Source organism: Sceloporus undulatus, chromosome 1 (assembly GCF_019175285.1).
Source record: "Sceloporus undulatus isolate JIND9_A2432 ecotype Alabama chromosome 1, SceUnd_v1.1, whole genome shotgun sequence".
In the NCBI taxonomy this organism is placed as follows: domain Eukaryota; kingdom Metazoa; phylum Chordata; class Lepidosauria; order Squamata; family Phrynosomatidae; genus Sceloporus; species Sceloporus undulatus.
This window is the reverse complement of record NC_056522.1, coordinates 373398541-373421351: the sequence shown is the minus strand read 5'-3', so window position 1 is coordinate 373421351 and position 22811 is coordinate 373398541.

The following is a 22811-nucleotide window of genomic DNA, read 5'->3' as shown; positions in this document are numbered from 1 at the left end:
GATAGGAACGAAGAAAGTTCCTATGGCGAGTTCTGTCGGATAAGTCGAGTCTTCCGCCACCTGCGCTCTAGCCGTCGTCCAAACCGCTTCATCTTCCTAACTCTGGCGTGAACCAGGGCCTCCGATTTGGAGCGGGATGGCAAGGGTTGGGAGCGATCGTGTCGATAGCCCTGGTAGATCGGTGTTCCAGGTATTGACCAGGGCATCGACAGGATCACCGGCCTTCCAACCATTAAACCCTCTAAGGCTGTCTGGAATCCAATGGGCTCCATCAGCCTTCGAGGGCGGCCCATTCTAATGGGTCCGCACCCCCGGTGGGGCAGATATTGGCTCTAATGTTTCGTCTTGACCAGGAAATGATCCGTCCATGACAATGCGAGGTACTTACCACCTCCCCCCACGGATATCTATTGTACTGAAGGCCGCTGGGTCTAGAAGCACCAACAGGGTCATGCTTCCTCTGTCAATGCCTAGACAAAGATCGTCAGCCAGAGCAGCTGAAAATGAACAGTGTGGATAAATTTAACCTAAAATTTAAAGTGCTTGCCTGTTGGTTGAGTAGGCTGTACAAATCAGGAGATTTGATTTCAGAGTCTCTGAACGTGATGAATAAAAAGGAGGAGAAGAAGCAAGGAAAGAGACTCTTATGGCAACAATTAAGACTAGCTGATTTATTTGAGCAGAAGCTTTTGTGGATTATCCACAAAATCTTGTGCTAAAGTAAATGACTTAACAGAGCCACAAGACTGTCTCGCTCTCTCTTTATACTGAAGCAGACTTACTTTGAAAAGTAAACATGATGTGTTATAGAATGGAACTGACATGAAGACAATAGTAAGGCTTTGGACCTCATCTGTCAACTACCTCTTGTCACTTCTGAGCAAAACTTTAGGTTTCTGTGCTCTAGAATGCACATGAATGATCCACTTTGGACTGAACTTGAGCTGAGATTCTATATGCAGGAGATGGAGTGTAACTTCATGCTTGCAGAGTTATGCAGAAATTGTGTAATGTTGCTTTGTTAGTGAATTGTGACATCACACAACACAATGTGCCACAAAATGAATATGCAATGTGCAGTGGCCAAAAATGAACAGTGTGGATACGCATCCATATTCAGCCATGTGCAACCATGCACAAACACTGCTTTCATGTGTGGCCACCTTAAGAAACCCAGAAGATTAGCTTGGAACACTAAGGACTTTATCACATGTGAGGAATTTCTCTTAGTTTCAAATGTAAAGAAAGTGGGGCCAGAACGCATTCATGTGAATTCGCTAGTTCAGCGAATTTACGTGAATGCGAATTGTGTTCAAATCGAGTTCCCTTTGCCTGAAAATAGCATGCCATTGCCTGAATTTGCGTGTGGTTGTCTATCACGCAGTAACGTGAAACCCCATGATTGCGCTCGGACTGACTTCCCATTGCCCGAATTTGCGTGGGGTAGTCTATCACGCAATAACGTTCAGATTGCTATTGGATTATACTTCCAATTTCCCTTGTCTGATAACATCCTAAGAGGGATGGATTTCGTCTTGGAACCAAGATGAAGCTGACATAACATTTGTTAATGATTTTAAGGCAAGGCACAAATTTGACCATCCTATTTGCCTCAGTGTCTTTCAGATAAAAAGGGAAAGGGAGTTTTGAGGCCTGTGGATGTTCCCCATTACTTTTCTCACACCACACCCATTCCCCACTCTCTTCTCACCCACAGCTGCTTCTCTTTTGGCTGAAGAGAACCGGATGGGACGGTCTGTGCTCTGCTACTGCCTCAGACAGCCAAATGTGGCTTATGAAACTGTCAGTTTGGGTGGAGAACCATAGCAAGGCATGCTGGGGAATGCCTTGCCATATTCCAAAGACAATTTTTGCTCCCCCCCCAGATGTAACCAAACAGCTCTTTGGGATTGTTTTTGATCAGGAAATCAGTTGCAAAAACTGTGCTTCACGTCTCCCTGAAATGCTTGGTTCAAAAAAAAGGAGTTGAAGGTTTTTTTCCAGCTGCATCATATGTGTGGTCCTTTTCTCTCCCCAATCTTTTTTCCTCTGATGGGTCTCAGATGACACACGGACATTCCTAGCAATGTGAACACATGGAAGACTCATCCAATAGACAGCGATGGCCCCACGCCTAGTTAAAAAGGAAACGGAAGTGCAAGAAAAAAGAGAGAAAATTTGCAAAGTCAAATTAAGAAATCATGCCTAGTAGAGTAGAATAGCCAGCATGATGTAGTAGTTTGAGTGTTGGACTATGACTCTGGGGACCAAGGTTCAATTCCCAGTTTGGCCATGAAACCCACTGGGTGACCCTGGGCAAATAACATGCTGTTAGCCTCAGGGGAAGGCAATGGCAAACCTCCTTGGAACAAATCTTGCCAAGAAAGTCCTATGATTTGCCTTAGAGTTCCCATAAATCAGAAATAACTTGAATGCACACAACAAGTAGTATGGATTTGATTAACACCCAATTCCCCTGGTTTTTTTGGTGGCAAATATTTTTTAGATGTGCAAATACTTAGCTGCTAGCATATTATATTCAGAATCCCCCCATCACCATAACCACATAGTCCAAAAAAGTAAGCTTTCCAAGCTCTGGATTCAGTAGGGAAAATTGTTTTGTCTAGCTGAGTCCCTGTGGGGGAGAATGTGTGAACTCACAAGAGCTAATCTCAAATTCTGTGGCTGGCCAAATTTAGAAAAGAATCACAGTGCAATTATCCATCCCTGCTTTGCATGTCCAGGGTCCTTGGTTCAATCCCTGGGATCTCTAGCAAGAAAGAAAGGAAACTAGGAAAGACGTCTGCTGGAGACTCTGGATGTTGTAATGCCTGTTTAAACATTACAACTGGCATAACAGGTCAGAGCAGACAAATTCCAAGGTCTGTGCTCTGACGTCAGCAGACAGTCAGAAGTTCAGTCCTTGACATCTCCTGTTAGGATCTTAGTAGCAGAAGCAGAAAATGCTTTTTCTGCCTGAGATCCCCCAGAGCCACTGGAAGCCACAGTAGACAAACTGACAACAGGGTAGCTCTCAATATATAACACTGGCAGCAGATGTTTCTCATGTCAGTGGAGTGGTAAATAAATGCTGCATTTTAGCGTGCACATTAAAATTGGTATTCAAGGTGCTGAACTCTATTCCCCCAAACAGATTCAGCAACTTAGAATGTATCCATACTACAGAAATAAAGAAGGTTGACAGCACTTTAACTGGCATGACTGAATTCTGTGGAGCTCTGGGTTTGGCAGTTTTGTGGGATATTTAGCCTTCCCTGTCAGAGCACTCTGGTGCCTCCGCCAAACTACAAATCCTAGGATTTCACAGCATTGAGCCATGGAAGTGAAAGTAGTATCAAACTACTTTATTTCTGCAGTTTGGCAGCAGTCCCAGTCCTGTTTAAAGCTGGCAAGTGACCAGGTAAATGCAGAGGAACAAAAAAGTGGAGAAACGAAACCAGTCCCAGGTCATAACCAGGATGTCATTGGACAAGTATGGCCTGTGTGTGAAAAGTAGTCCTGAGAACAGTCCAAATCTGGATAAGGGAGTTTCCAGAAAGAGTAATTTATGTTATACACTGGATCCACAAGCCAGACAATGTCACAAAGAGGGTGTTGTAGCTGATTGTTTGTAGCAATGAATGGTTTTGGCTGTCTGTCAGCCCAGTAGGCCTAATTAGCTTAGTGTTTTCCCTTTAAAATGAATTATAGTGTTTCCTATTCGTTTGCAACTGGCAATTTAGGACTGTATCATATCATGCTCATAAGGTGCCACAATCCCGTTACTTTAGCAAATCCAAACATACAGGGTTGGAGATTCTCATTAACGTACAGCAATTCAAAAATGTGATGGTCCTGCTTCTGTCTCGACCTCTGCCTGGCTCATGCTGGTGTTCATGGCACCACCTCCCTGCCCCAATCCTTTCCCAGCAAGCTTTTTGGTCCGTATTTATTTTTATTTTTATTTTTAGTGCAATTGTGCAGTCATGGCAATCTATTAGACAAAAAGAAAAAGAAAAGAAAGAAAAGAATGAAAAGAAAAACAGCCTGCTTGGGAACAGTGAGGGCGAGGAGGGAGAGGAGCAGAATCACACCCACTTTCACCACATGACTACCCACACATTGGATCTGCTTCAGAAGAAACTGGCCACACTCACTCAGAGTGGAAAAGCATCCTGATTGTGGGGAATTGGAGGGGTTTGCCCATCAGTGAGAACTAACATTTGCAGCAGATGGAATACAGACCAGCTAATGGATAGACACAGCATCATGTGATAAACTACGGCCACGGACGCTATTATCCTGTTCTAATTCCACTTACAAGCCCTGTGTGATAAAGTCTTTAATCTGTAACACTCCACAGTCTGAATTGCCTCAGTAATATCATTGTGCTCTTCATGACCTGCATGAGGTAGTTTGGATGATTCTTCTGCCAGTTCCATGGCAGGACTGCCAGCCTTCTCTGGCTCTGCCTGGAGTCTATTATCTTGGCTCCTATCTTCATCTTTCTCATCTAAGCAAGCCTCCTTTGGGTAGGACATGACAAATCTGGAGAACAATTGTGAAGTTTCGGTTAAAACCCTCAGTGCATTCACTGTTCCGCTCAAACAGATGGTGAAAATAGCTTGTTCTGGACTGCGGTTCCTAGAGAATCCTTCTGTCAGTTTGGCCCCTGACCATGCAAGCTGGAAAATTCTGGAAGCTGTTGTTCAAAACTGAGTTATTTTCCCAATGTACCAATAAGGTGAGTTCATAGAGTCACAAATTGATCTTCACAGATACCTTGCGGCCTTTTTCACTTGTATGATTCTGCCACGAACAAATACAACACTGAACTGGCATGCCCCTTCCCTTAGAGAATCAGCGGGCCCAGCTCCTCTGTCTCTTTCTTGTTCCCAGTTTCTCCTTGAATCAGATAAAGGTAAGCCTCCTTGGCTATGTGAAAAGAAAAGACCAATCCGGCAGGGATTTTATTCTTGTTTGCTTTCAGCCTCTTAAAAAGGAAGAGTTTATTTTTCATCACAGTGTTGCTGGAGTAGTCCAGTTGTCATCTTCTAAATCGGCTTCAATACCTGCAAACAATGAAGCACCCTGCAGAAATGGTGACTGCTTACAGCTTTGTCAATTTAGGATTGCTTACAACATTTAAGCTTCCTCCTAAGACAGATTCCAAGGCCTAAATACCCTGAACACACCAGATTCTGTTTGATCTTGGAAGCTGAGGAGAATTGAGCATGGTTATTAATCAGCCATGTTAACTGACCACTGCTCAGATCCGGTACTTGTTCTGAAAACAGTATCTTGACTGTGAAACAGGCATGGTTTCTCCTATCGCTTTATACTGAGGGATTGAGGGTCTTTAGCCATTTGTCAGATAATCTGGATTCTCTATGGGGTCCTGTTATCATCTTTTGGCTGCCTAGGTGTTCCACTTGTGAAGATGGTGAAAACTAGGCAGGCAGAGGAAACATCAGCACCAGCATTTGTAAGTATTGGAATCTCAGGATGAGAAAATAGGCAGGCTCTTTGGTAAACTTTCAGGCTGTTTATTATATGCAGTCAAACATCCATGGCTGAAAATATTTAAAAATAATATAAATTCCAAAAGCAAAATTTGTTTTTGTCATTTTATAAAAGGTACACCATTTCACTATGTCATTGTATTTAATGGGACTTGAGCATCCATAAATTTTGGTATCTGCGGAGGGTCCTGGAACCAAACCCCAGGAGCCCACTGTACAAACATATAGTTTCCTTAGGGACAAACACATACATGTCAATGTCTGGCCACTTTGTTTTCATCACAGTACATTAAACTGTACGTAAGACATCACATATTCATTACATTGTAGGATATGCCAAGTAAGATGTTACATACTGAACCTCCCTCTCCTCTCTCTCTCTCTCCCCCCCTCTCTCTCTATACATCTCTGTAGCAGGCTTTGCTATAATAATCTTATACAAGAACATTATCATCTTAAACAATTTTGCTCAGTCCTTTATCCATTAAAAATGCTAGCGCTTCTGTTGAAGAATCATACATTTCTAAACAGGTATCTGTGAACAAAAAGGCATTCAAGGGTTAACATTCCTGAGCACTTTTAAATCCTACAGCATTTGTTACATATTCATAAACATCTAAATGATAATCCATTGCACCATAATGGGACATAATATCTATTTTAGCCTAGCCTAGATATGAGAAAATATTTTCTTTCTCTTATCAGCATAGACTATCTTTACCAGCATGTCTGGATAGTTTATCAGTTATCAGCAACAGTGTTATTACTTTGAAGGGTGTGTTAGAGCATTCTCTCCATACAGTGGAGACAGCAAAAGCAATCTGATTCCAGCTGCTTCTTGGCTTTCAAAATTCTCTCTCTCGCCTCCATCTGCCTATCAGCTGTCCAGTCAAAACAAAGACACTGACAATGCCTCGTTTACATTACCCAATAAAAACCAGAGATCTTAAATATGATGTCACTGGGTTTTGCTGGAGATAATATAAGCAAACCATGTAGAGATGAATCTTGGCTTTTGGCTGCTTTCCATCAGATTACATCAGTCATGTTAGGAGGGTTATTAGCAGTCAAATTTGCCCATATCTCAATGTTGATAGAAATGAACAGATTCCCATCACTTTGTTCACCTTTGAGTAGGCATTAGCTTGTCTCTTTGTTCCCAGCAACACATACTTTCTAATTCTAATATACATAGCTTCCTGCACGATATCTCATAGTCCGTGTTTTATAGGTTATACTCTGTAGCCCACAGATATATTCATAGAATTATAGAAGCGTAGAATCATAAAGCTGGAAGAGACGACAATGGCCATCCAGTCCAACCACTTGCCATGCAAGCATACACAATCAAAACACCCCTGACAGATGGCCATCGAGCGTCTGTTTGAAAACCTCCAAAGGAGACTCCACCACCCTCCGAGGGAGTGTGTTCCACTGGTGAACAGCTCTTACTGTCAGGAGGTTCTTACTAATGTTTAGGTGGAATCTCTTTTCCTGTAGCTTGCATCCATTGCTCTAAGTCCTGGTGTCTGGAGCTGCAGAAAACAAGCTTGTTCCAGCCTCAAGATGACATCCCTTCAAATATTTAAACAGAGTTATCAGCTCACCTCTTAACCTTCTCTTCTTCAGGCAAAACATACCCAGCTCCCTAAGCTGCTTCTTATAGGATACGGTTTATAGACCTTTCACCATTTTAGTTGACCTCTTCTGGACATGTCCCAGTTTGTCAACATCCTTCTTAAATTGTGGTGACCAGAACTGGACACAATATTCTGAGTGAGGTCTGGCCAAAGTAGAATTGAGTAGTACAGTGGATCCTTGTTATACGCTGGGGTTTGGTTCCAAGATCCCCGTGTAAACAAACTCCGTGTATGCTCAAGTCCCAAGTTAATTGACAAGCAAATGGTGTCCCTAATAAAAATGGAACATCAAGGTAAATTATACTTTTTTGGAACCTTTTCAAACTATGTATGCTTAAATCCGTGTTAAAAATCCGTGTATAAGAAGGGCGACTGTACTATTACTTTCCTCAATCCCTAAGCATTATACTCCTATTGTGCAGCCTAGAATCACATTAACTTCCTTAGCTGTCACATCACATTGTTGACTTGTGGCCCACTCTTAGATCCCCTTTGCATGTCCTGCTGTCGAGGCAGTCAACTATCCAATATCTGTGCATTTTCATTTTTACTGGCCAAGTGTAGTATTCCACATTTCTCCTTGTTGGAATTGTTAGCTTTGACCCAGCTTTGTAATTTACTGAGGCCATTTTAAATTCTGACCCTGTCCTCTGAGCTAGCAAGTGGTTGCTATTTGCCTTCAAGTCAGCTTTGACTTACTGGCAACCCTGTGAATGAGACACCTTTAAATCCCCAGTCATCATCTGAGGTTGGATGGCCATCTGTCAGGTTGCTTTGATCAAGAGTTCCTGTTATGGCAGTGGGGTTGGACTACATGACCCTTGTGGTCTCTTCCAACTCTACTGATTCTTGATTTTGTGATTCAGAAAATACAAATGGGAAACCACTCAGGGTCAGGGGCTTTCCCAGCAGATAATGACCACCAATTAGCAGACATTAATCCTCTTTTGCATTAGCAACGAACAAGACACATGCAAATCATCCTGCATTCCCAGGCTCACACAGTTATATAGACCCACTTTTTCCAGGCAAGCATTCTCTGAAGATGCCAGCCACAGATGCTGGCGAAACATCAAGAAGAAAACTCTTCTAGAACATGGCCCATAGCCCGAAAATCCCACAAAAAGCATTTCATCAAAATTCTAATCCGGAATTGGGTCATTTGAATTTTGAATGTGGCAAAGATATTCATCATGAGTTATTAATGTTTTCTTTGTCCACCCGAAAGTGAAGTGACAATGACTAACTTTTAAAAATATGGTAATTTATACTTTTTTTTTAAAAAAAATAATCTATAAATACTATTGTTAGCCCTGACTAGAGTAAACCCATTGAATCATTGGATTTATCTATGTGTTTGCCTCACATTCACATCGGTGATGGTCTAATTTGGACTAACCAATAGGATTCCATTATGCCTTTTTTTTTAAAAAAAGAAAAGGATCTTTTATCTTTGCAGATCATCTGTTAAAGCAGTGATATGTATAGTGTTAGGCTCTGGTTCAGTCATTTGTGACTTCATGCATGTTTGGTCATACCAGGACCAGAACCCAATAGTCAATGGTGCCATAGCATTGATTTGATTATATTCTTGTAACCCCTGATCATTTGCCTTTGGTTGCCATAAGTCGAAAGTCACACACAACAACAACATCCTTTTGAGGGTGATACTAAGCATAACCTGTATCCAGTCCTAAAGGTAAGGGGATTAGGAGAATGCCCAGGGACTTTGGGCAAGTCAACTACAGTGGGCCCTTGGGTTTGTTCCAGGATCCCCTGTGGTTCCAAAATGTGTGGATGCTGAATCATAGATCATGAAGTCTAATTACGGTTGAATCTGCCTTTTCCAGAATTCCAGAAATCTGAAATTTCCAAAAATCAAAAAATTTTCAAATGGGTGGTTGGATTGTGACATCTTTGCTTTCTGATAGTTCCGTGTATACAAACTTTGTTTCATGCACAAAATATTGTATAATATTATACAAATGTTGTATAATATTATGTTCAAGCTATGTGTTAAGGTAGTACAGATGAAGCATAAATGAATTTTGAGTTTAGGCTTGGGCCCCACCTCCAAATACCTCATTATGTACAGCCATTCCAATTCCAAAAACATCTGAAATTCTAAACACTTCTAGTCCCAGCATTTTGGATAAGGGATATTCAACCTGTATATACAATGTCATAGTAAAATGATGTTTCGTCTATAAAATAGCAAAATCAAGAATTGCTTTTTAGAATTAAATATATATCAGCCTTGAATGGTTGAATCCATGGATGCAGAAACCATGGGCTGACTGTACCTCATTGGCATCCTGCTTTCACATGCTATTTTTCACTAGAAAAAGCACTTGGACATTTTTGCCGATGCAATAGTCTGAATACAGTTGAATGTTGTGGAAGCAGAGTTGAGCATATAGAATCATAGATCATAGGGTTGGAAGAGACCGCACGGGCCATCCATCCAACATTTTTCTGCCCTAAGTGCAGTACCTTACATTTCTCTGTGTTGAATTTCATTTTGTTAGCTTTGGCCCAGCTTTTAGTCTATTCAGTCATTTTGAATCTTGATCCTGTCCTCTGGAGTTTAGCTATTCCTCCTAATTTGGTGTCATCTGCAAATTTGATAAGTATGCTCCCAATTCTGTCTCCAGTCATTGATAAAGATGTTGAATAGCACTGGGCCCAGGACAGAGCCCTGTGGGACCCCACTGGTCACTTCTCTCGGATGAAAGGAGCCATTGTTGAGCACCCTTGGCTTCCGCTGGTCAACCAATTACAGATCCATGTAACAGTTACTTTGTCTAGCCCACATTTTACAAGCTTGTTTGCAAAATATCATGGGAAACCTTGTCAAAGGCCTTACTGAAATCAAGATATACTATATCCACAGCATTCCCTTCATCTACCAAGCTGTGTAATTTTATCAAAGAAAGAGATCAGGTTTGTCTGGCCTGACTTGTTCTCTGCAAACCCATGTTGACTTTTTGTGATTTGGCATTGCCTTCTAGATGTTCACAGACTCTCTGTTTATGATCTGCTCCAGAATCTTTCCTAGTACTGATTTCAGACTAACTGGACGATACTGTTGGGATCCTCTTTCTTCCCTTTTTGAAGTGGGGACAACGTTTGCCCTCCGCCAGTCTGCTGGGATCTCTCCTGTTCTCCAGGAGTTTTCAAAGATTATTGCCAATGGCTCCGATATTACATTTGCCAGTTCTTTTAATACCCTTGGATGTAGCTCATCTGGTCCTGGAGACTTAAATTCATTTAGATTAACAAGGTATTCCTCTACTCTCTTTACTTATTCTGTGCTGAATTCCCCCTATCTGTCCTCTGCTCCATTATCTCGGTTGAGACCCCTTTGCCTTTTCTGAAGAGCTGAGGCAAAGAAGGTGTTGAGTAATTCTGCCTTTTCTCTGTCTCCTTGTGCATTTTGCATCTTCTCCACGCATGGCCCTACCATTTCCTTCTCTTCCTTTTGTTGCAGACATATCCAAAAAAGCCCTTTTTATTCTTTTTAACCTCTCTAGCAAGCCTGAGTTCATTCTGCGCTTTAGCTTTTCTGACTTTACCCCTACACATGCTGCTTTTCTTTGAATTCCTTTTTTGTGACTTCCCCCCTTTTCCATTTCTTATACATGTTCCATTTGAAACCTAGCTCAGTTGAAAGTTCCTTAGTCATCCATCCTGGTTTCTTGGAAACCCACTGCATCAGTTATGGTGCCATTATACATTGACTATTCAGATGTGCATGTGCATTGCAACTGTGCATTTCATATTGTTTTGCACATTCATTTGCATGGTGTTGCAAGCCATTAAATGGCCCTTGTGGTCTCTTCCAGCTCTATGTTCTATGAAGTCCATGAGCATATAACTATGCCACATCTTGAGGCATATGATACTGGCCAGTTGTTTTGAGGGAAATGTGTGTCTGTCTCTAGTGTTGTGCATGGGAAAACCCCTGTTGCCATTTTGAATTTATTGGAAAATGGAATATAATTTTTTAAAAAGGAACAAAATAGATAGGGAAAAGAATGGAAACAACAAAGAGTGCACTGCACTGATGAAATAATGTAATTTGTCACTGCTTTAACTGCCATGGCTCAATGCTATGGAATCCTGGGATTTGTAGTTTGTTGTGGTACCAGGCTAAATACTCAACAACTACGGATCACCATAAATCCATAGCATTGTTAAAGTGTTGTCAATCTACATTATTCTGTAGAGCAGATGCCGCCAGGGCCAATTAAATGAAATGGAAGGGAGTGAATTGTGAATTACTAATATTTCCATCTCAAATCCCAAACACTACTTTATCTTGACCTTGGAACAGGAGAACCTTTGGCCGAGTTTTATCTCTTGCTAATAATACTCTGTCAAGCATCAGCTTTAACACTGTGTCTCTTTATTTTCTTTTCCAATAGCCAGCAGAGAGGAGGATTAGTTGCAGCACTCTATAGGTGTACCTTGGTGGGTTAAACCAACCTTTGTCTCCCCCCCAATAATGCTTGGAGCCTTCAGGGTACTCCAAGATCCTGACGTTTGGGACGATAGGTCACAAGCATGATATTCCATTTTCTTCTATCACCAGCCTCAGGTGAACCAATTCTGTCATTTTCTGGGCCGGGGAAGCTGGGGGGTGGAAATCCATTTTTAAAGTCATCATGGCTTAGAGATCACAATCCTAATCCAGTTCACTCTCTAGCTTGTGGCTTGACATATGCTTTTCCAAAGCCTTTTGATTTGAAGCTGTCCTTGGAGAGAAAAAACATGCTATCGGGGTTTTTCTTGTTAATTTTAAAATGTCCATGATGGTCCTTGAAGGTTAAATAGCTTGGCCTTGCCTGCAATTACCAGACATCTGTGCCAGAATCTAGTCATCCAAAGCCCTCTCCACCACTTCTTTCACCCCAGGGCTACTATCTCCCACAATATAAACAGAAAACTGTTGAAACAGAAAGCTATTGCTGCTTCAAGAGGCTCTGAGCATCCATCCGCTTAGAGCTAGCTAGCTAGCAGCCCTCTAAAAACACATTACCCTTCTTTGTTCAGAGAGTGTCATGGATTGGACCAAGTGGGAAAACCACAAGGGAATTAAATGCTTTTGTAGGACCGAGGATGGATGGGGAAAGAGAGCAGATTTGCATGAACATTTAGGTTGGCTGTTTCATCCCTTGTGGTGCTGCTTTCTATCAGGTGGACAAGCATGCGCCTAAGTGTGTTAACGGCAATTTCTGGGAAGACACCTCAAAGTTCCCATTATTATGGGTGGGGGAAAACAGCTAGATAATCATACTTGCCTTGATAAAGAATGTGCCAGTTGTTAAATGGCTCTGGAAGTAGCTCCTAGAGAGCTGTTCTGCTCCACTCCCTGGTCTCCAGCAGGCACAAAAGGGATTTTTTCATTCTACAAGCCTTTGGGAATGTCTCTTTAGAGGAAAGGGCTTTTCATATTATCCGCATTTGTTTTATGTTTTTAATTGCTTTCATTCTATTGTTAGCTGCATGTATTTTTAAACTTTTTCTATGTTTGTAGTGATGCAAGCTTTTATCTGTTTTAAAATTTTAGCAAATCTGAACCCCAGGATTTTTTGGGTGGGGGAGGAAAGGCGCAAACACAACAAACCCCTCCAATACCCCACACTGAAAGCAGGAGACTTGTGGCCAGCAACATCAAAAATGATCAGGTTGGAAAATTATGAATGCGGAGGACACACAAGCTGGGACACTCAGGGAGAGCTACAACAATTGAAGTCGATTTGTTCCAGCTACTTCTCCTGATGCAGAATATCACCAATAGTTGAATCAGTTCAGACTTATTTCATCTGCAGAAACAGGCGAAGATCCAGGAGATCTCTGCAGATTCCTGTGCCCAGCTACAGGACATAGCTGGCATGCCATGGGGGCATGGCTTCAAATCAGTTTATTTTGTACTTGATACAAATGTCTGTTAATGCAGGGTCAAAAAATGACCCAGAAAACTGGTCGACTTATCCCTGGGTCCTGTAAGTCCTGTACTTAACTCCTTATATATTTTATATATCTATATTAATATTTAGTCACCCCTTTTTCTGAGTAGGAGATGGCATTGCTTTGCCCCCTGGGGCCCCGAGCCCCCTTACTCTCACATGCCTCCAGCCTTTATCCAGTATTTTTTACAGTTTTTTATATTGTGCATGTAAAAGTTATATACGCTGAACGTCAGAAAGCAAAGATATCACTATCTCAGCAGTTATGCCTGCCAGAATTTTTAAAGTCATTGGCATCATTTTCCTTGACTTCATTTTTTACATCCTTTGTATGGCCCTAAGTTTTACCTCGACTTATCCATGGGTGCGTAGCAAAAATCCATAATTTGGTCTCAAAACCTGCCTCGACTGTATAAATAATATAAATATAATATAATAATATAATCATGTTTATTTATACCTCCCGTCTCTCCCACGGTCAATGGCGGGATTGACAACCTTAAAGAACACTTAGTACATTTTACAACTCAATACAACAATGATACTAACACTGAATTTACAAAGAATTCCTATTAGTTCTCTAAAAATTACAATTCGTCTATTAGCCAACAATCAGAGTCAAGGAAGAGCCGTTGTCATACCCTTTATATGGAATTCAGTGGATAAGCCACCGGAGAATCCATTTGAGTGCCTCTTAAAGGCCTCTAAGGTAGTAACATGAGGTTGACTTATAGCCGAGTATATACGATATTATATTCAAACACATTCAAAGCATTATGTGCAAACTGGAACATTTGTAATACAGTGGCCTGTTAGTACTTGCTGGGACCCCCCACAGATAACACAATCTGTGGATACTCAACTCCCATTATATACAATGGCAGAGTAAAATGGTGTCCCTCATATAAAATGGTAAAATCAAGGTTTGCTTTGTGTGTGTGTGAATATTTTTGATCTGTGTTTGGTTGAATCTGTGGATGCAGAATCTGTGAACATGGAGGGCTAACTGTAATGGTAACAAGAACAGCATATGCATCCCTTATATTTAACAAAAAAATGACTAACACTTAAAGAACAGCGTTGTTTTAAAGACCACATACCTAAATAGAGCTGGGCTTCAGTGGTTCTCAAATGGTGGGACATGACCCTCAGGTGGGTGCGACAGTTACTCAAGGCGTGTGTGAGACTTGGAGGCCCTGATCCCTCCTGCTCCTCCTTCTCCTCCTCATCCCGCACTTTTTATGTGTGAAATTTACACAGGTGTTGAGTTAAATATTGGATTTAATTAAAGAAAACTGTTCTAATTTGAATGATGTTATTTCCTTATAAAATGTTAAAATATGAATATACATTATTGTGCTAATGAAAATGCACACTCTAAATACAATATTTGGATTTATACATTAAGTTGATCAAACATTGATGAGAATGGGGACTGCAGTCAAGAAATCAGAAGAAGACTAAGAATGGGGAGGGCAGCTATGAAAGAACTAGAAAAGACCCTAAACAGCAAAGATATACAACTAAGCACAAAAGTCAGAATTGTACAAGCAGTTGTATTCCCCGTTACCATGGATGGATGCAAGCACTGGACAATTAAGAAAACAGATAAAAAGAAAATAAATTCATTTGAGGTGTGATGCTGAAGAAGAGTGCTGTGGATACTGTGGACAGCCCAGACAAGTAAATGGGACTTAGAATAGATCAGGTCTGAGATCTCCCAGGAAGCCAAGAGGATTAAACTGAGGCTGTCAAACTGAGCCCACATTATGAGAAGACATGACTCATTAGAAAATATCATGATAGTAGGGAAGGTGGAGGGAAGGAGAAAGAGAAGAAGACCACATGCTAGATGGATGGACTCCATTAAGGAGGTAAAGGGTATGGATCTGCAAGAACTAAGAAAAATAGTGGAAGATAGGAAGTGTTGGAGATGTCTCATCCACAGGGTCGCCATGAGTCAACAACATAGCTTTTTGTGGGTTTTTTGGGCTATGTGACCATGTTCTAGAAGAGTTTATTCCTGATGTTTCACTAGTATCTGTGACTGGCATCTTCAGAAAAAACAACAACTGGGTCTGATAACTATGCCTTATGAAGAGAGACCTAGGGAGCTAGGTATGTTTAGCCTGGAGAAGAGAAAGTTAAAAAGTGATATTATAGCACTGTTTAAATAGTTGAAGGGGTGTCATATTGAGGATGGAGCAAGCTTGCTTTCTGCTGCTCCAGAGAAAAGGAACCAGAGTAATGGATTCAAACTAGAGGGAAAGAGACTCCAGCTCAACATTAGGAAGAACTTCCTGACAGTAAAAGCTGTTCGGAGGTGGAAAACACTTCCTCAGAGAGTGGTGGAGTCTCCTTCTTTGGAGACTCTATGGCCATTTGTTGGGGATGCTTTGCTTCTGTGTTCCTGCATGGCCGGGGGTTGGCTGTATGGCTCTTGAGGTCACTTCCAATTCTATGATTCTATGAACTAAGTTGAGTGTGGGGTTTGCATGGTCCACATGTAAATGTAAACAGGGAGTACCAAGGGTTAAAAGGTTGAGTACCACTGCTGTGCTTGATATATCTTTCCCCAACAGTTTGATTTTCTTTTGTTGAGGTATAATTGCAGTACCTTCAGCTTCATTCATTCACTCACTTGCTCACTCTCTCCTATACTTCCAGTTGGGGAAAAAAAAAAAAAAACGGATTCAGCACAACTAGCGGAACATTTTATTTCACTAAAGGTTGGATGTGAGTCTGTGCACACAGGCTACTCATTACATTTTGTCTTGGCTATTTGTACTTGCAGTGGATTGACACACAAGAGATTTGGTGCAACAGAAACAAGCTTAGCAGGGCATTCATTCATTAGACTAGTCCTCTGAACACTAGGGTTTGTTAAGGCTCGTGTCCTTCGAAAACTAACTAGAACTTCATATCCTATATTTAGCCCATCTAAAATGACTGATTGCAGTACAATAGCCCAGACAATAATGAATCTTACACATACTCCTGTACACACATACACATAGCTGCTGTCGATAATTTTCCATGGAAAAATAGTGTCAGAAAATTTTCCATCCATTTCTGGTTGCACCATTAATAACGCAGCCTTGGCTGATCAGAGAAGCTAGTATTGAGCTAGACAAACCAATATAAGGACTGCTATGTCTGGTTTATGGGTCACTTAGAAAGCTCTTTTGAGTCCCATAGAGAGCTTTCTTTTGAACTGTCTAGAAGGCAGTTGATATCAACCAGCTGGACTCTTGCACATACACACCGGAGACAAAACAGAGCTGGCCTATGCAGTCTCTCCACATCCCTTTGGGCATTGGCTAATGAAAAGTCTGAGCCATTTATCCGACCTTTACCCTTGGAGTTCCCCAATGATGTGCTTCTAGGGAGCTGACCTTTGCTGTGGGAGGTCACATTGTCTTCTCCTGAGTCGCTGTTGTGTCTACTCCACAGGGGGAGAGGAGCAGCAGTGGAGAGGAGGGAAGGGTTCACTTAGCACATGAAAAGCTTATGGAACAAAGCACATGTCCAGGCAATTGGAAAGAGCAACCAGCTTCTGCCAAGTGATGATGTATGAGACCTAGAGGTCAAGAGTTCTGCTTTAGAATCAACAAGAATGAGGTTACCAGGAAGACAGTAGCCATCACTTAATTGAAGGACTTCCTTCTTTTCTCTCTCATTTATCAGTAAAGATTTCATGCACTGGATACAAGCTTCTTTGCTCATCATTTGTGTCTTGTTAAACCCATGGACACATCTCTTTGGTACAAACAGGGAGAAGAGAATCAAGGTTAGAAGGTCTTGAAAGACAATGGGTTTATGTTAGTAACAGTAGCAGATGAATATTTAAGGCCACGGGGGTTGTGTTGAATCCTGAAAACCTTGCAGTTTTAAAAAAACACCTTGAGTACACCAGGGGAAAAAACCAAATTCATCTTTAAACTGGCGCTGGCAGTTCTCATGATGTATGGCTACTTCCAAGGAGATACCATGGTTTCTGGCCCTCTGAAGTAAACAAAGTAGGGCGAAAGCCCAGTGTTTCTCAGAAACCAAAGTAACATGAAGTCAAAGGCTTTCATGGCTGGCATCCATAGATTTTTGTTGTTTTTTCGTGCTATGTGGTCATGTTCTAGAAGAGTTTATTCCTGACGTATTGCCAGCATCTATGGCTGGCATCTTCAGAGAAGATGGTTATATATTAAAAAGCTTGCTTGAATAAAAAAGCAGGCATTTCCTCTCAAAACCCACGACAAAGAATCTCTTTGCACCTAAACCAATAATAATGATAGTTATTTCTTACCTGCCTCTCCCCATAGATCGACCACAATTTTAAAAGGATGTTGAGAAACTGGAGCGTGTCCAAAGGAGGGTGACTAAAATGGTGAAGGGTCTGGAAACCATGCCCTATGAGGCACGACTTAGGGAGCTGGGGATGTTTAGCCTGGAGAAGAGAAAGTTAAGAGGTGACATGATAGCCTTGTTTAAATACTTGAAGGGATGTCATATTGAGGAGGGAGCAAACTTGTTTTCTGCTGCTGCAGAGAACAGGACCCAGAACAATGGATGCAAGGTCCAGGAAGAGAGATTCCACCTCAACATTAGGAAGAACTTCCTGACAGTAAGGGCTGTCCGACAGTGGAACAAACTCCCTTGGAGTGTAGTGGATTCTCCTTCCTTGGAGGTCTTTAAGCAGAGGCTGGATGGCCATCTGTCAGGGATGCTTTGATTTGGATTTCCTGCATGGCAGGGGGTTGGACTAGATGGCCCTAGTGGTCTCTTCCAACTCTATGATTCTATGCTGATTGTTGTAATCCCGCCTCAATCTGTAGGGAGAGGTGGGAAATAGAAATAAATTATTATTATTATTATTATTATTATTATTATTATTATTATTATTAATCGCACAGGACCTGGAACGGGCTTCTCGCATTCTCAAAGGGGATGCGATGGGGACGGGAGGTACCAAAGAACACTGTTTACCACAAAGGGAGATTGCTGCTGCTGGTGCCGGGTTTTCCAGAGAGGGAGAAAATCGCCCCCTGGAGAACACACTCAGAATGCAATGGGAACAACTGGCGGCGGTGGCAGCAGCGTTCTCACTGCACGGTAAACAGCGTTCTTTGCTGCCTCTCGTCCCCATCGTGTCCCCTTTGAGAACGCGACAGGCCCATTCCAGGGCCTGTGCGATAAAGTTCTGTGTTCTGTGTTGACCTCAGACCTCCCAGTGTGTTCCATTCCAGCTTCCCAAAGTCTTCTCTTCATACTGGTAAATTATAACTCCATTGTGACCCCTAAAACTCTGCTATCCCCTTTCCATATTTTGATTTTTGTTTAGATCTGTATGCTGCGTTTGTTTGGATTGCTGTCTTGTGTATGTGATCACACTCTGCATATTTTTCTAAAGAAAATTCTGCCGAAGTCACCAAGAACCTGGAGTCCTTCCAGTTAGTACTGGTATATATTGGTACACAATGGTTCAAAGGTTATCCAAGCTTCTTGCTATTTCCCCAACATTTGAAGTATTGTTTACAGCTGATGCGGATTCCCTAGACCTCCACCTGTTTTTTGGGTAACAGGGAGCAGTTATTAATGTGCCCGTAGGGCCATGATCACATCTACATAGGGATTGTGAATACAGATCAATTACTAGTGTATAACTCCACATTATGCATCCATAAATGTGATACTAAATTCTGGCCATTGATCCTCATAGAACAGCAATCTCTGCAGCAATAAAAAGATGGACATGAATGTAGCCATGAAGGCCATTTCTGATTTTGCAGTTCTGGGAGGTGGAGGGGGGGGGGGGTTGCAGCTTCTCACATGGTAGTTTGCTTCTATTCATTTTCTCTCAGGGGAATTAGCTCAGATGGTGTCTGCCTGGGGAAAATATCCTTGCTGTTTATCTGATTTCTTGTTCATTTCCTGGGTTCCTCCCCATAAGTTGTTTACCCATGATCAACCTTTTGATGTCCTCTTAGAACAAACAAGATTTTTTATTTAAATATTCTTTTTACTTCCTGTGAGGCATCTTCCTTCCATGATCAGCTTTTTGTTATCAAAACAAACGTTCTTTGAAATATCCAGCCATGGGAAATAACAGCTTACTGTTTGTCTTATATAAGACTTGCTCTTTGCCTGCACTTTCTTCTGAGATGGGTTTGGCACCTCCTGACGCTCCCAGTTCCAGCCTTTGGTTCCAAGAAAAATCTGGATCGACTGTGAATTACTTACTTAGTGTAATGTAATCAGTAAATTAGGCTTCAGAGTAGGGAGAGCTAGGTTCAAATTCCTATGCAATGTGAATGAGGCCAGTTGTTTATTCTTAGTTGAACCTACTTTGTAGGGATGTTAAAGGGATAAAGAAGGAAAAGCCAACCACGCACACCCAGGATCCTGGAGGAAGGCTCAGGTAAATATCTAATCGGCAGAGTAATTGAAGATACATGATGAAGACTCCAGGGTTGGGTCCACACTCTAGTTATAGCAGTTTAATAGCACTTTAAGTGCCACAATTCTATTATACAGGGTTTGTAATTTGATGAGAACTACTCTTGTTGCTGTTGTTGCATGCCTTCAAGTCATTTTTGACTTATGATAACCTTAAAGTGACCTTGGGTAAGTGACACTCTCTCAGCCTCAAAGAAAAGCAAAGGCAAATCTCCTCTAAACTAATCTTGACAAGCAAGTTCACCTTAGGGTCACTATAAGTCAGAAACGACTTGAAGGCACACAACAACAACAACAACAACAACCAGGTGGATTACACGAGTGGATCTATGTCTTGAAACACTGTGTAAAGAAGTAAGCTGTGGTCTAAATCCTGCTAGTCCCATCTAAAGTAGATTAACTGAATCAATGGGATTTACACAGGTGTTGACTCACCACTGAACAGTTGATTTAGTGGGTCTGCTCTAGTTTGACCAGCCTATAGATTCAGGCCACTGACTGTTGTTGCTGTTATTATTATGGCTGGAATTCTATATGTGCTACAGTGGACAGTAGCTGAAAAGTGTAATTTTAACAGGATAAAAACATCTTTGTCTTATTATACAACATCATGTCTATCCTGCTTTGAATTCCATTTGTTACTGTGGTGCACCTTTTCATTGGTGGGCAAAACCTGTCAATAGGCTCTCAGTCTTGCTGCTGTTCCATTACTGTCTTTGTGTGATAGGTCCCTTCTGCTGCAGTTTGGCTTCTCAGACTGTCAGTTGGTCTGAGCAGGGCGACCAGACCTCTTCTTCCAGGACATGTCCTACATTTTACCATTCTGTCCAGGAGGATTTCCAAAATTTTCAGCATGGCTAATTAGCATGAATTTATTTTAGTGTTGTTACCTTTTATTTTGCAATGTCCTAGGCTTTTCTTGAATGCCCTACATTTTTGTGGTGCCTTGTCCACCTTTGTAGTTAAGAATCTGGCTACCCAGGTGTAGTGTAGAACAGATCAGTCTAAGCATCCAGGTTGACCAGAGGTCCTCCTTTCCCTGGGCTACGTCCCTGAAGCGTCCTACATTTATCCTTCTATCCAGAGGAATTCCATAATGTCCTCTGTTTTAAGCATAACTACAAAGCATGGATTTATATTTATATGAGTGCATTTAGTTTTTATTTGGTCATGCTCGACCTTTTCCCTTGGATCTCCTCCACTGTGTGGTCCCTTGTCCTCCTTTGTGGTACAATGACTCCCAAATGCTGGTCCTTCAGGTGTTTTGGGTTTCAGCTCCCAGATGCCTCAGACATCTTGGCCAATGGTATGGGATTCTGGGAGCCAAAGTCCAAAACACCTGGAAGGCCAGAGTTTGGGAATCACTGAGTTAGGACATCTGGTCACCCTGAGTGTGAGTGGATGTGATTCTGCTCCTCTCCCCATCTCCTCCCTTCCCCTCTCAGCAATTGCAACTGCCACTAGCTTCCCGAAACCAACCACTGTATGTACTTTCACAACACAGGGCTGCTGTGTGACTGTGCACCATTTCACAGTGGAAGATCAGCCCATATGTGGCCAAGTAACATCCAAGTGTGGTCAAGATGGGGAAAGTTATTAAAGAGGAAGAACAGACAAGCTAGGAGAGGCTGCAACATTTTGTCTGTGCTTGAGCCTGCTGGAAAAGGCAAGATTTTCTCTTTCTCTCCCCCAGCTGTGCTGGCGCTTTGGATTTAGTTTGTAGCAATTGATGAAAGGAGAGGACAAAGGGAGAAAGTGGGAGGAGAGAGAAACTGGGAGATTTTTAAAGCAGCAGAAAAAGTGGGGTGGCAGAGTCAGGATTGTCAGGGCAGTCGGAAGGTATGTCCTCCCTCAGTCCTGCAGAGACAATGAAAACAAGAATCAGGGCTGTAGATTAGTGTTTCTTTTCACATATTGATTTGCGGTAACTAGTCAATGTTTTGGCTGCAGATTAGTTAGGCTTGTCATGCAAACACCACAGCACCCCCCCCCCTTTCTTTTTTTCATTTAGCAAACTGTGGATTGCTTGCAAAATAACAAACTGTTGTTTGGCCACAAAGATCCTGAGAAGCCAAGGAGGAATATGTCTTTTGATTTCAACAAACATTGGAATATTTCTCTAACACATGAGTAATAGGTGCAGTAGGGATTTAGGAAATTCCTTCCCCCCAAGCAGACTTTTCTATCCTCCAACCCAGTTCAGCCAGAGCATTTGGCTCTGTTCCCCAACGACACCCAACTAGACTGAAATGGCTTCCATCCAAGCACTCAGACCTGACTGCTCCAAGCACTGGCCTGCAACAATTTAATTAACGCTAAGTCTCAAGGCTGTCTGAGGCATTTTCAAATCTCCCTGTCACATCTGATAATTTTATTTTAGGGATCCTTAGTGGGGGGAAAATAACAATACAGGAGGGGATCATGCAGTCACCAGGTCATTGGCATTTCCTTGTGGGCATCAGATTTTCTCTCTCTTTAAAGACACAGCGGAGCACGTCCCCCAGCTCCACCATTTGGAATCTACCCGAGAGTAGGAACAGAACCACGTCAGACATGCCCCCTATACCCAACACCCCCAGTCGTCCGAAAAGGATACCATGGTCGATTTATCAAGGCCGCTGAGAGTCCAAAAGCACTAACAGGACACGCTACCACCTGTTCATGCCCAGACGGAGATCATCGACTAACGACCCATGGCATTCTCACCCCATAGCCCGCCCAGAAGAGCAAATTATTGCTCCACCTAAATTGACATTCCTTCAAATATTTAAACAAGGCTTCAATCATCCTCTTAATCTTCTCTCCTCCAGCTAAACATACCCAACTCCTTAAGCCACTCCTTCTAGAGATGGTAGTTTTCCATACCTTTCATCATTTTGGTTGCCTCCTCTGGACATTTGGGGGTGGGTATAGGATTGTTTTCTTCTTGGATTTATTGTAACTTTGATATATTTTACTGTTGTAACCCACCCCCGATCCTCTGTGAAAGAGGGCTAGAAATAGAAATAAAATCTTTATGTTCTTCAGCTTCTTCGAAATCCTCTTGAATTTCATTCCCAAATTCTTGTTTGGGATGTAATGGACATATGATGAGAAATTCAGAAGGGCTTTATAATATATATTTACCACAGTGAATAATTTATATCTAATAAGATGACATTACCCCCACCACAAGAAGACTGTGCTGATGATGCTAACTGAACCTGAGAAATGGAAAATTGGCAATC